At 43.1% G+C, this 14,753-nt stretch overlaps 1 pseudogene; it reads right to left on the bottom strand.

Moving 5' to 3' along the window:
- Positions 1–279: 279 nt before the first annotated feature.
- LOC116884420 lies at positions 280–13,803 on the bottom strand (annotated as a pseudogene).
- Positions 13,804–14,753: the final 950 nt, after the last annotated feature.

Here is a 14,753-nt window from a genome sequence, read left to right as displayed (position 1 = left end):
GGTTTTTTTTTGAGCTGGGGACCCAACCCAGGTCCTTCGCCTTCCTAGGCAAGTGCTCTACCACTGAGCTAAATCCCCAACCCCTTATCACTATTTCTTGTCCTTTGAGATTGTATGCTGTTATATGTTTTATATATTAGAGACATATGCTGGAACTTTGTCTTTTTTTTTTTTTTTTTTTTTTTACAAAGAGGGCAACAGACAAAGGCTTGTTTTATTTTAGTGACTGATCCATGTGAGGCCACAGCCAGGCCACTATGTACAGATATGAGGGAAGCATTATTTCTCGGTGTCTTCCACCTTGGACAGAGTCTTGATGATCTCTTCCTTCTTGGTCTGGAGGCGTTCCTCTCAGCGCTTTCATGCTTCCTTGGTCTTAGACCTGCGAGCCTCAGCCTGGTTATCCAGTAGCTTCTGCGTGCTTTGTCTGCCTTCCGTTGGTGGATCTGCTCCATGAGAATCTGCTTGTTTTGAACACATTCCCTTTGACCTTCAGGTACAGGCTGTGATACATATGGCAGTCAATCTTCTTAGATTCCCGGTATCTCTTAGATTCCCGGTATCTCCTGAGAAGCCGGTGCAGGATCATCATCCTTCTCATCCAGGTCACCTTCTCGGGCATCCGAGCGTTGGCAGTATCCTTCCGCTTCCCTGTGCCCATATGCCTGCCCTTCCATCCCGCCAAGGTGTTTTTCTGGCAGTGAGCCCAGGAATGGACAGTCACAGCCCATCTTTGAGCAACTTCCTGATCTGCTGATAGGAGTTGGCATTGGGGATTTCCTTCGTCTAACTGGGGTCCAACCAGCCCTTCTTTTTACCACAGCGGAGGACACTAGAGGCAAGTCTCATCTGTAGCCAGAGCTGCAGACTCAGCAGCGAAAGGAAAGAGCTAGAGCTTTGTCATTCTTAATTTATACATATTGGCCATAACTTCTAGTAAATGTATAATTACAGAATCTGCCCTTTTAGAAATTAAAGCAGTAGCCTATGGAAATCCTGAATATATATCTTATAATAATATGGTGCATTTATTTCAGTTTAGCAAACTCTGTAAAAATGGAATACATTTCTTTGCCAAATTTTATTTCTTTGGGTACCTTTAGGGTTACTTCCTGTAGGTAATGAAGCTAGATTTTATATATATTTATAAAACCAAGTAGGACATTTCTTTATAATCTCCTTGGATTGCTACCAAGTGATAGAAAATTCTTTCTTTACACCTTTGCTGTTAACACAATGGTTTTTATAAACTTCTGAGTGCTCTAACACATTTTCTATCAATGACTGATCAATTTGATCTTTACCTTGTTCTAGAGGACCTGGCAGACATGTATGGGATCTGATGTATGTTATATACAACGGATAATTTCTAATTTTTGTTCACTTACTGCAGTTGAATAAGCAGTGAAGTCAATTTGGAAACATTCTGAGTAAGTTCAGCCATTTCTGGATGCAAAACAACTCCTTCTGCACATTGAGGAACCAGTCACTGTATTAAGAGAATCTCAAAAATCTAATAACACCATAAGAATTGTATGTAATTCTGATTTTTAAACTGAATCATAAGGACTCAAGTACTTTATATTTTCTGACTTAAGCACTCATATACTGCCTTTCCTGATTGTTTTGCCTCAGTATAAAATGTAGGGACTCCAGAAATTGGTTTCTTCCCCTCTTTTTTTTTTTTTTTTAACAAGGGAAAATCCAATTAGTTCTTTTATAAACTGAAGTAATTTGTTTTGAAGCATTTGTTGTTAATTTCTCCCCCAAAAAATTACTGCAAACTCTCCCAGTGTTCATCTTGTATCCATAATGAGGCAATCGTGGCATTAGTAAATGGTATCACAATCTCAGATGGATCTATTCCAGCTAACTGATAAAGTCTCTTTCCCTTTGGTATCAATTCAGAAATCTTTTCTACGTAGGTCTTTATTTTTTTTACTCTATTTGTGTGTTAAAAATATCCGTTCTAAGATATAATCTTTCCTCTGCGTAAGAATTCCTATGTGAGAATGAGTAGAAGGCAAGAAAACTAAATACAGGACATCTTTGGCTCTAATGCTCATTTTGTAGGTTTTTTCCTATCAAAGCAAACTCATTTTCAGCTTCAGCTAATAATCTTCTTGAATTATTTAATTCTTTATCACCTTGTAAGGTTTAAAATAAATTATTCGGCTTTTGAGTAGTCAAACCAAATGAAGGCTGTAGCCAGTTAATATCTCCTAGTAATTTTTTTAACACCACTAAGAGTTCTAAATTGGTTTCTTCTGATCTGGAACTTTTGTGGTCGAATTTCCTGCAGAGTTATTTTATATCCTAGATAATGAATAGAACCTTTTCTTTGTATTTTCTCAAGAGCAATTTGTAATCCCCAATAAGGCAAAATTCTCTATGCTTCATTAAACATTTTTCTAAGTATCTCCATTTGAATCAGACAGCAAAATATCATCCATATAATGGCAAATTATAGACTGAGAAAATTGTTTATGAATTACTTCCAATGGTTGTTGTACAAAATATTGGCACAGGTAGGCACATTCCTTGTGGCAGGACTTTCCACTGGTACTTTTTGTTTGGCATTAAGTGTTTAAATGTGGGCACCATGAAAGGGAATCTCTCTTCTACTCGTAAAAAAATTAAGAAAAAGCAAACTTTTAAATCAATTACTATCATGGGCCATTGTAGGATGATGTCATACAGGTGAGGGCAGGTACAAGATAGAACGAGGTCTGCCATTGGATGAGAAGGAAGGATGGGCGGGAGAAAAGTTTGAGGGAGAGGAGGAGACTGAAATGGGAAGGTGGAGAGTCACCGAGAGAACATGGAGGCTGATGTTAAGATTCCTCTCTGCACATTTACAGGTTCTTATGAATGTTCTTAAGGGATGGATGTGTATAGGGCTCTGTATGTTTAGGTGGGCAATTATATATTATCAATTGGATCAGAGGTTATTTCATGTAGCGATTTAAGTTTAAGAGAGTGTGTGGTGGCTAGAGACCTCGGAGTTGGAATGTGTGTTTCTGGCATGGTGAAGCCTGTCTTGGGAACGAGATAGGTAGAGAGATTGCCGCCAGGCTCAGAGAGAAGTCTTTGGCAGTGTGATATGGGACAGAGCAAAGCAGGTGAGAGGCTTTGCTGATTGAGATGAAGATGTCTACCAGATGTCTTGGGGCACTGCGGTGCTGGACCTAGTGCAGGGTAAAAGACAACATTTTTTATAATTTTACAGCAACAGGCCATTCCTTAGATAACAAGAAAGACAATGGGATTCCAGGGCACAAAAAACCCTGAATAATTTTATTAATTGCTCTCAGATCTGTCAACATCCTCCATTTGCCAGATTTCTTTTTTAATGACAAATATAGGAGAGTTGCAAGGGGCGATGGACCCCTCTATGTATAACCCCCAGCTGGTCTTGGACTAGCTGTTCTAGTGCCTGTAATTTTTCCTTTGTCATAGATTACTGCTTAACCCAAACAGGTTAGTCAGCCAAATACTTCAGCGGCAAGGCTGTTGGTGTTCTGTCAGCAGTGGCTCCCCCAACTGAAGTTGAAGGGTCAGTCTCTACTCTCGTTTATGGACAGCCTAGACAGTCTGTAACTGTCATATAATATTTTTTTACCAGTAGCATCATTTATTTTACAGTTTGTTCCTGAAGTTGGGGGGATGCTAATCTGTGTTTTCTATCGCTGTAACAGATCTGTTCCCCACAAGTGTATGGCTACATCAGTCACATATGACCTTAATTTTTCTTTTTTCTTTTTTTTCTTCTCCAGGCAACGTTTTACTCCATGAGCTTGACACCCCCTCACTGGTTCACTAGTCCCATGACGAGAAAGGACTCAGCCACCCACAATAATGTTATTAATAAAGAAGCCAATGAATGCAATGACAGCAAATCCTATCGCTGTGGCCATCAACCTTCTGGAGTTCTTTTCTATCGGGTTTGGTGCATCAGTCAGTACTTTCTGTGGTTTTTCAAGAAAGTCCCTGCTCCTCCCAAGAACTGTGGGTGGAGAATGAAACTTGTCTAGCCTGGACCTGAGATGGGAAGCTGGTACTTGACCTAATCTTGACCTGAGGTGGTGGGTGTAAAGCCCTTAGGGTCCTTCACAGGAACTGTATAACCTACCTACTTTCTACCAGGTCAAGCCTCTTAATAGCTCTTACACTTCAGTAAGAACCAGGGTCCTTCAGCCTCAGCACTGCCTAGTCTCTCTCCTGGGCACTAGCAGCCCTACTGTCTTGGGGCATAGGCGCCATGGTATGTTATAGCTCTGGGCTGGGGTGTTGCCTCCAGCTGAGTCTTATGTAGCTAACATCCCCATTAGCTCCTGTAGGCTCTGACCTTTGCAGACCCTTTTTCAGGGAGTAACGTGCTTCTACCCGGTAAGTTGTCTCAGGTTAATTTTGGTTCTAAGTCTTACGTTGTATGTCAGGTATGACTGTGCTTATACCTGTCTAGCTTCAAATGGTGGAGATTTGAACTACGGTTTATTTATTAAGTTGTGTGCAATTACTGGGGGATTATCCTTAATCTAATTCTCTAACCCTAGACTGGCTACTTTCCCAACTGTGCTCCCCAAATACTCACTGTTTCAATCTCCCTAGGTTATTTCTAGTCCAGCAGTCTAGTGTCCTGGGGAGGCATCTCACAGACCTGTGCTGCTGGCCATCATGACTAATGGAGACTTCCTGTTCTCTCGCTCTTCTCCTCCTCCACACTCCTTCTCCCTCTCTCTCCTTTCTCCTCCCTTGTGGTCCCTACCTGTAACCCCCAGCCCATAACTCAAACTCCACCTCTCCCTATTCTCCTCAGTAATTGGCTGCTGCCAGTTTTATTTAACCAATAGTTTTAAATAGGGGAGTCGTGTTTGCACAACAAAGGATGGGGTGTGTGGGAACCAGTTCCTGGGGTGGGTCATTTAACATTTGGGTACAGGAGCACTAGACCAGCCCTCCACAGTTAGCCAACTCTCAGAAGGTACCATGAGACAATGGGAACAAATTTATTAAGTGAAAAAAAAAAATAAAAAAGAAAAAGAAAAAAAAAAAAAAAACAAAAACCAAAGAACCCAAGTTGATCTTTAGCTCGGGACGTGACTAGAGATAAATACCATAGGGAACAATATAGAAATAAATCAACTTTTAACAGTATGTTTAACTAGGAAAAGGAATTAAACATGACATGTCCCAACCATGTTCTATTACTGAGGGAAGTCAGGGAAGGGACTTCAAGCAGAGACACCGCAGGAAGCTATTTACTGGCTTGCCTTCTGTGGCTTGCACAGCCTGGCTCCTGTGCAACCCAGGACCACCTATGGATGCCACTGCCTACCATGAGCCAGGCCCTTATCAATCATTAATCAATCATTAATGCCAGTGGACCAATCTGCTGGAGGCATTTTCTCAATTGAGGCTCCTCCTTCCAGATAACTCTAGCACGTGACAAGCTGACAAAAGACAAGAACAGTACCCCTCCTTGGTCTCATTTCATGCTTCCCCTCCCCCCAGGAATCCCGTTGCCTGATATTAAGACTTCATCGTTGTGTTCTGTCCGTTTTTTTATTTCCATCCCTTGTGATTCCGTTTTCAGGGTTTTTGTTTGGAACCAGGTGTTCCCCAGCCGGCCTTTAGCAACTGAGTGACGTCAGCCACATCCCCACCAGCCGCCAAACGGAACCCATTTCTACTGCCACTGTGAGGACACGTTACAGATTCCCTGCCATCACGGCCAGCTCTCTCTATCCTTTCATCTCTCTCGTACCCACTCAGAGGCAGCCTTTCGCCCACCCCACCACCAGCAAATAAATCTCTTGCGTGAGATCCGTTATGTAATGTGATCTCTGTGGTATTCCTTGGCCCCAATCCACCAAGGTACTCTTCTGCTTCAAAACCCTAACACTTTTTCTTTCGTGTACATCACAGTTTGAACTGGTGCTTTGTTGCTGCTCTTATCCACCCTCTCCTCTCAACCTCACCTCGGGTAGCTAAACCTCTTGCGCGCCAGACTAGACTGGAGGGAGAGAAGTTTTTCCAGGTGCCAGTGTGTGCAGGCAGGAACTTGGTCAACTGCGAGTGCTTGGGCAAAGAACACACACCGGGGAACAGCTTTGGGGAACTGGTTCTGTTTATTAGCGAGGAGCAAAGGCTATTTAAACCTTTTGAGGGATGAGTAGGGGCTTCCCGGATGAGTGTACATTACTGGCTGGGAGCAGGGTGCTGTGGAGATTTGTGTGAGGAGAAATTTCAGGTGCCACTGGACATGACCAGTGAAAGGAAGTTTAACCTGGCTATGTGACCTCCTCGGTGAAGGACAGATCTATGTGTGACAGGACAGGCAGGCCCAGGGCACATGGGGAGCGATCCTACTTCTGCCAATACAGGACAGGATTTCTGGGGTTTGGACAGGGCTTGACCCAATTGTCCTAGGCCTGCTCCTCCGGGTCCCACAGCTCCCTGGCCCCACACTTTGTGATCCAGCCTGAAGATCTGTTTTGTTTCCAGATGGGATTGTAGCTCGTTTTTATTTTTCTCATATGACAGTCACATCTGGTCTCTGTTCTGTTACTGCCTTTTTATTTCCTGTCTTTATAATTTCATTTTTTTCACAATGTAATTTGTTTTCTTTGCTCATTTTGGTAACTAATATTTACAGAAGTCTACATTTTTGTAAATGTCATGATTAAAGATGGTTTCCTGGAAGTTGGGGTATAGCTCAGAGTTATGGTATATACTTACCATATACAAGGCTCTGCATTCAATCCCAACACTTGCCTCCAAAATGGTTCCACCTCCACATGCTGGGATTCTAGATGTGTGTCATGATACCTGTTTTATTTCGTGCTGGTGGCCAGACACAAAACTTCATGCCTGCCAGGCATGAATGCTACATTCCAAGCTATACACCAGTTCTCCCACACTGTTTCTTTACAAAATTTATATTTTTTCAAATTATATATCTGATAAGGGAGCTATAATGATCATATATAAATGATCAACAAGAAAAAACAGCCAAGCAGTGGTGACACACACCTTTAATCTTGCACTTGGGTAAATATTTGAGCCCCAGGCTAGTTTGTTCTACAGAGTTCCAGGAGAGCCAGGGCTGTTATGAAATATAATATGGTAAGGAGGTAACTGGCAGGCCCATGCCATACAACAGATCGGGTAGAAAGGGGTTTATTTGGGGGAAGGGAGGGAGTGGGGACCTGGAGAAGGGGTAGAGGCAGACATGTAGACATGTAGACAGACAGACGGACAGGAGCAGAGCCTCAAGGGCAGAGAAGAGGATGGGGCACAGAGAAGGAGAGGAAGGGGGAGAGAGAGACCAGCAGGGGGGAGAGAGAGAGAGAGAGAGAGAGAGAGAGAGAGAGAGAAAAACAAAAGCATCAAAGCATAAGAACAGTTGAAGGTCTTGAATAAATAGTTCTCAAGAAAAGTTGCATAAATGATTAATATGGGTGGAAAGATGGTCAATGTCATCGTTCTTGGTAAACAACAACAACAAGTCCACAAGATGCCATTTTGTAGTCTTTATGTTTTGTGTGGAAGGCTAATGTCCCTATAACCTAACTTTGTTTTATACAGAATACTCAAGATTCTATTCTCAAGCTTTGACTCCATGGCCACATGGAGACGGGAGTTTTCTGGAAGTGAGTGGATACATGATATTTAAAACGTCTTGGGCTGACAAGGTTGCTCAGTGGGTAAAGGCCCTTCTTGTGAAAGCGGGGACTTCTGAGTTTGATCCCCAGCATGCACGTAAAGGTGCAAAGAGAACCAACTCCATAAAGTTGTCCTCCGACCTCACATGCACAGTAACACCGCACACACACACACACACACACACACACACACACACACACACACACACACCCCACTCACACGCTCATGAACAATGATAATAAAAAAGTTCTTTAAGTGAGGTCTTGATAGGGGTGTTGGTAAATGCCTTTAATCCTGGCACTTAGGAAGCAGAGACAGGTGAGTCTCTGTGAGTTCAAGACCAGGCTAGCCTACCTAGCATATTCTTGGTCAACTGGGATTACAGAAAGAGACCCCCTATCTCAAAGCAAACACACACAGTAAGTCCTGATACAGTATTATTTATAAGCTAAACATTTTTCAGCAAAACTGTTAAAACTGTAAGAGAAAAAGGTAATATTTTCTAGAAATAAAAATAGTTTAAAGTTATATAACTTTCAAACATAGACACAAGGCAGAAGGTACCAATTCAGTTATACTATATTGAAACTGATATTCTCATCTCTTCCTGACCACATTATGATTTAGACCAACTAGGAATGTAAACATTTTATAGCAATATTTATCAAATGTGATTATCTATCTATCAGGTTATATATTATATATCAGAAACTTCACTTGAAGGTGTACATCAACAAAACGTTTTTACAGCTGGGTATGCTGGTGTGTGTTCATAGTCCCAGCTATTTGGAAGCTGAGGCATGGTTATTTGAGCCAGGAGTCTGAGGCCAGTATGAGCTGCACAAGGGGGCTCTGTCTCAAGAAGAAAAGTTTATATACAAGGACATGCACTAGGATTTTACCAGGGGCAGAGAGAGTCTAGATTCACTTCTAATCTATGATGTGAAACTGATAAGTGGTGTCTATACAGGTAATTTCAAAAGGTGGAAACAGTATCCAATTAGAATAATACTAACATCTACTATTTTTTTTTTTTTTGGTTCTTTTTTTCGGAGCTGGGGATCGAACCCAGGGCCTTGCGCTTCCTAGGCAAGCGCTCTACCACTGAGCTAAATCCCCAACCCCCTAACATCTACTATTAAATAGAACAAAACACTCAGCCCAATCATAGACTAGGCTAAAGAGATGGCTCAGTGGTTAAGAGCACTGGCTGCTCTTTCTGAGTCCTGAAGTCAGTTCCCACCTACATCAAAGGCTCATGACCACATATAACTCCAACCTAGGAGATCCAACTCACTCTTCTGTGTAGCCCTGGCTGTCCTGGAACTCATTCTGTAGACAAGGCTGGCCTCGAACTCAGAGACCCATCTGCCTCTGCCTCCTGAGTGCTGGAATTAAAGGAATAGATAAAAAGAATCTCTGTAAGATTGTCTGAGATTTTAAAACCGTGTACAAACTGGCCTGGTGGTGCACACCTTTAATCCCAGCAATGGGGAGACAGAGGAAGGGGGATCTCTGTGAATTTGAGGCTGGCCTGATCTATCTACATAGCAAATTCCAGGACAGCACACTACTTAGATAGGCCTTATCTCAAAAAGAGAAAAAAAAATAGGGGGGGGGGACGCTGTATGCATATAATTTTTGTTTGAAAAATGTACAGTTAATGGCTGGGGTAGCTGGGCTGTGGAATTTCCCATGCTCCAGCAAACTACCCTGATAAAACTCAGTGGGACTCATAAACACACCCACAGGAAAGTAGGTGAACTCATTGAGAAGGGCTTCAGAAGAAGTGGGAGGGGGATAAGAGAGATTAAGTAGTATATATAAGATCAAAATACACTACACAGGGCCAACAAGATGGCCAAGCCTCACAGGCTGAATTTGATCCCAGGACCTGAATTGTAGTGGGAAAAAAGTGACTCTCTCCTCAAATTGTCATCTCACCTCCTTAAAATAGATAATCTTAATACATGATAGGCATGTGTGGAATTGTCAAAGAATAAGGATATCTGTGGCAAACTGCTTGTAAGATTCATTCAGTGGGGGCTGGAGAGATGGCTCAGAGGTTGAGAACACTGACTGCTCTTCCAGAGGTCCTGAGTTCAATTCCCTGCAACCACATGGTGGCTCACAGCCATCTGTAATAAGATCTGGCGCCCTCTGCTGGCATACAGGCGTATATGCAGGCAGAGCACTGTGTACATAATAAATAAATAAATCTTTAAAAAAAAAAAAAAAATCCAGTCAACGAATGCTGTTTAGACAAGCCAGTGATGAGCCTTGGGATTAAAGAAAACACCCACGAATGTTAACGCTCGGCCCTACATTTACCCTCCCACTTCCCAACTCAGAATGTTTTCTAAATGTTCCTTCATTTTTCTTATAGAATCTAGAGGGACTACTCCTAAAAGTATTTTTAGATTTTGTAAAAATTATTAATTAAAAGCTATCAGTTCCATTCTTTCTAATGACATTTAGTTGTAGAAAATTCCAAAGAATAATGTGTGATCTTCATGCCTTTCAAACACACCACGTTTCACTGAGTTTCCTCCTTGTACCTCAAAAGCTTCGCCCAGTGAGCTAAGTCTGAGTCATGCTTGGCTCTAGGCCAAACATTCCATTATCTGCACAGTGGAGTTACAAAGCCGCTGGTGTAGGTAAAGAGGAAAATTCAGATAAACATTTATAGTACCGTACCCCCACCTTCAGACCAAATTAAGAAACCACTAGAGGGTCCGGAGGGGACAGCTCGGCCGTTAGAAACAGTTACTGCTCTCTCAGAGGCCTTGTATTTGTTTCTCTCGGCAGACAGCTTACAACAGTAATGACTCCAGTGACAGGGGTCTGGGGTACTCTTCTCGCTTCCTCAGTGCACTGTTTGCATATCAAGTCATGCGAGCACACCCAAATGCACATAAAAACAAACATTGTATTGCCACACTAAAACAAAGAAAGGAAAGAGTCCCTTGGATGAGCTGAGGGAAAGCCTCAGCATTGGACTAGACCGTGGAAGCCAGTGTCAGCGACAAGCAGAGGCCATCCAGTGTGTGAGCAGGCCCCTGGCCTGCTGGGTGCCTTGTTAACTATCCTAGTCTGGTGACTCAGTCCTGCTCCAATCAGGCGCCCAGAATGATCCACATACCAGACGCTGTTTGTCAATGAGCCTTGTCCACCACCATCACCATCGTCAACCCCAGTGCTCAGCCGGCCTTACCCTGGCGCGATAGCTCACACCTGAGAAAGACTGTATCAGAGAGCCATGTGATCCGCACTGAGTGGAGATGTGGGACTGCACCTTCCCTAAAGTTCATAACTGCTTTAAGCCCCAGGAGTAGGCAGAAGAAGGGCTGAAACAGATGGAGGGGAACTGATGTTACCTCTGAGCTCACACAGCACACAGCGCTGTTTATCTCTGCCAACTCCGCCTGCAGAAATTCCGCCCAGGAATGGGCCTCCAGGTAAGGAGAGGAAGAGCTAGTCCTAATTGGAGCGGTGCACATGCGCAAGCAGAGGCACGCAGGGGGATTAGCACGGTGGCGTTTGTTTCTTCAGTATTAGCTTTAAAAAAAAAAAAAAAAAATAAAAAAACAAAAAAAAAAAAAAAAACCCAACTCATTTTATTTCTTTACTGTTGGAGAGTGAAATATCAGCCTGTCTTGGTGGTCACCCCTGTAATTCTCATAGGAAAAGTAAAGTAGTTTAATGCCGAAACTGTCGGGCAGCGCTGCTCAATGCTCCCCTTCAGCAGTATGTGCTTGGGTTAGGTTACAATAACGTAAGTCCAGATGTGATTTCAAGTCCTGTCACTTGCATCATGACGTATGAAGTCATTTGTTTGGGGCTGATAAGTTAGCTGCAGCCGAATTTTTATGAGGCTTTTTACAATCGCCCAAATATGAAACTTAAAAAAAAGAAAGACAGAAATTTAAGAGTCTTATGTTTGCTCAAGACCCTAGGTTCAATCCCCAGAACCAAGAAAAAGGAGAAAAAAAATTAAATTAAACAAAGCATAACAAAACAAATGAAAAACATAAACCTTCACAAACCTAAAATCTCATGTTACTAAGAATTAGACAGATTCTTTGTTCCGGGCCAAGTATCTTTAGGAACTGGCATTTCTAAGCTCTGTAAATTTGGACCTGATACTTTCCTTGTGTAATGCCAACTTTAGAGGTTATGAGCAGTTCACTAAGTTAAAGCAAGACAAAAAGGCAACACTCAGGTGCTTTGAAAAGTCTATGCTATTTTCTAAAAAAAGAAAACAAAAAACCCCACTTATTTTAATTTTTTTCCTTTCTCAAATACTTGGAGATCAAAAGGTGAAACACCACACACACACACACACACACACACACACACACACACACACACACACACACACACACAGCTATACTAACTAGTCTGGAACTCCTGACCCTTCTTTGTCACCTCCCAAGTAGTGGGAACCAGCATTCACACCTAATGCTGGCTCCCAGGAGTGGACCTAGGCCTTGTGGTGACATATACAGTGTTATTTCCGTGGCAAGTCTTCAAAAACGAGGCTTTAAAAAGCTCCACAAAATATTCTACAGATTCTGCTCAGTAGAGCATTGGTTAAACTTAATATTGAGAAGTAAGTGTTACAGCTCTTAGGGGAAAGGTTTCCCCAACGAAAAGGAATCCTGGCAGCCAGAAGCCGAGGAATACCACAGTCACATCTCGCAACAAACCTCATAGAAGAGAATTATTGAGGGGAAAACCCAGAAACTCAACAGAGAAGCAGCAGTGAACTGTGGGAAAGACAAGGTTTATAAATGGTGTCTTTGGTGAGGGCGGGGACGGGTGCAGATGGGCGGACAGCTTTAGGGATAGAGATCGACAGTGTGCGGATTACTGGGATTTCAAATCCTGAGCTTGGGCTGTTTACCCAGTAGGGTCGAGTTTAGCCACATTCATCTGGAGGGGCTGACAGTGGTCTGTGGGCAGAGCCTGATGGTCAGAGGTCCTGGGAGCTGACCTGGCCTCAAGCAGGCCTTGAAGAGCTTCCTATGAGGCCCTGGGTTCAGTCTTCAGCATACTGTCACTCTCAAACACACCACTACTGGTTTTTGGTTTTGTTTTCCCTAAGAATCTGCAATATTAAATTTTCAAATAATATTATTTTTGAATAATTAATGTTTATGGAATAGTAAAGATATTGTGAAACTGAATGAAAACTTTATGGGAAAATCCAAACATGCTCATGACCCTGGTGCTACCCTTTTATCTAGACAGCAATGGGTATTTATTTGCTGCTGTTGGCATCCTCACTGATGAATAAAAGATACCTAGTCATTCCTTTATGGAGAGCTACAACCCGTAACTGAAAGCGTGGGGTTGCCCGGAATCTGGAAACCCGGATCAGTTAGCTGTTCCTAGGTTGTTGGACTGTGAGCCCTAGGGACTCTGAGTTTCTCTAGCAGCCCAGCAATTGCCTGGATAGAAAAGTAGTTCCTAAATAAAAGTGACCAGGCAAAGGCAGCCATCACCAGTCAGACCCACTTTCTCCCCTCCCCTGACAAAGAGCCTTCCAGTGGGACACTATGATCCCAGCCTGTATTAATAAAAGGCACAGGGAACTGCTACTCAAATTCTTACAAGGAAAACCTGTTTGTGGAGATACAGCAGGAGACCGAACCCATAAAACGTGAGCAGGTTTGACTTTGAAAAATAGAAGGTCTCAGGTTCCTGAAGGTGTTTTGTGGGAGATGGATTAAACCCAGATTGCATTGCCTTAAACAAAACGACACATTTCAGCTGAGTTTCTGTTTTGTTTGTTTGTTTGTTTGTTGAAATAGGGTCTCATTCTGTAACCCAGGCTGAATTTGCTATGTAGTCCACATAGACCTTTATCTATCTGTAATCTCCGGCCCTCGGACTCCCTGGTGGCTGAGACTGCAAGCAGGAGCCACCAAGCCCAGCTTTTAGGTCAATGTTTAATAAATAGCGCATTCTTCATATTTTCTGAAGATGGAGGAAGACACAGCATCCCAGTTTTCATCCAGACCTGGTGCAAAAGGATGGATGACACCCAGCAGTGGGATCTAAACACTGGGTGTTGATATCAGGAATTACCTTTACCTCCAACAGCGTCACTGTTGTCATGGCAACGGCCATCATTCCCAGTATTCCTTTGGTTCAATTCCCACTTCCGCCTGGGAATAGTTATGTCACATTCCAAATAAAAGGCAGACCTCTTCTGCCCTCCTCCTCTTTCTCTTCTTTCTCTCCCCCCTTCCGCTTGTCTCCTTCTCCTATTAAATCTCTCCACGTGGAACCGTGTTGGCTTGGTGTGCTCTATCCAGATGGGCATGGGCCAATATTTAACAACAATGAGATTTTAATAAAATATTGGGTGTTACGCTTAATGAGATGAAATTTAAAGCTGCCCCCAGGTCCAAGGAAAGGACCCTAGGATTTCAAAGCAACAGTCAGGAACTGGAGAGGCAGCTCTGTGTTTGAGAGCCCTTGCTGCTCTCACAAAGGACCTGAGTTTGGTTCCTAGAAACCACACCAAGGGGCTCACTACAGCCCGTGACTTCAGCTCTAGGGCATCTGGCATCCTCTTCCGACTTTCTTGGGCAGCCATAAGCATTATCTGCACGCGCAAAGACATCTACTCATACTAAATGAATTAAAACAATAGTGTAAATTCTCTTCAAAGTATAACTAGTGCTGGGGTTGTAACTCAGTAATGGAGTACTTGCCTAATACGCGAAAGACTTGGGGTTTAATTCCCAGCATTGGAAAAACCACGGAAGCCTGATGTCAAGGGTGGGACATTCATGAGAGTCCGCAGATTGCAGAGCCACTTAGGCGGTGTGGTGAAATGTCTCAGAAAACCCCAAGCAAGGCATCCCATACTACAACCTGAGGTACCGAGTGGCCTCCTACTGACAGCCGTCAGATTAGCACGTTCAGCTTCTGTCCTCTGAGCCCTTCTTCCCGAATATGTTAGGAAACTCCCAAACACACTTGCTCACTTCAGTCGCTGGTCCTGCGTACTAAATCTTACCACTGTGTCAGTGCAGATGGCCATGCCGCATGCCTGGCAGCCCCACCTTAGA

Source organism: Rattus rattus, chromosome 15, assembly GCF_011064425.1.
Source record: "Rattus rattus isolate New Zealand chromosome 15, Rrattus_CSIRO_v1, whole genome shotgun sequence".
In the NCBI taxonomy this organism is placed as follows: domain Eukaryota; kingdom Metazoa; phylum Chordata; class Mammalia; order Rodentia; family Muridae; genus Rattus; species Rattus rattus.
This window is presented reverse-complemented; position numbering and strand designations above follow the sequence as displayed.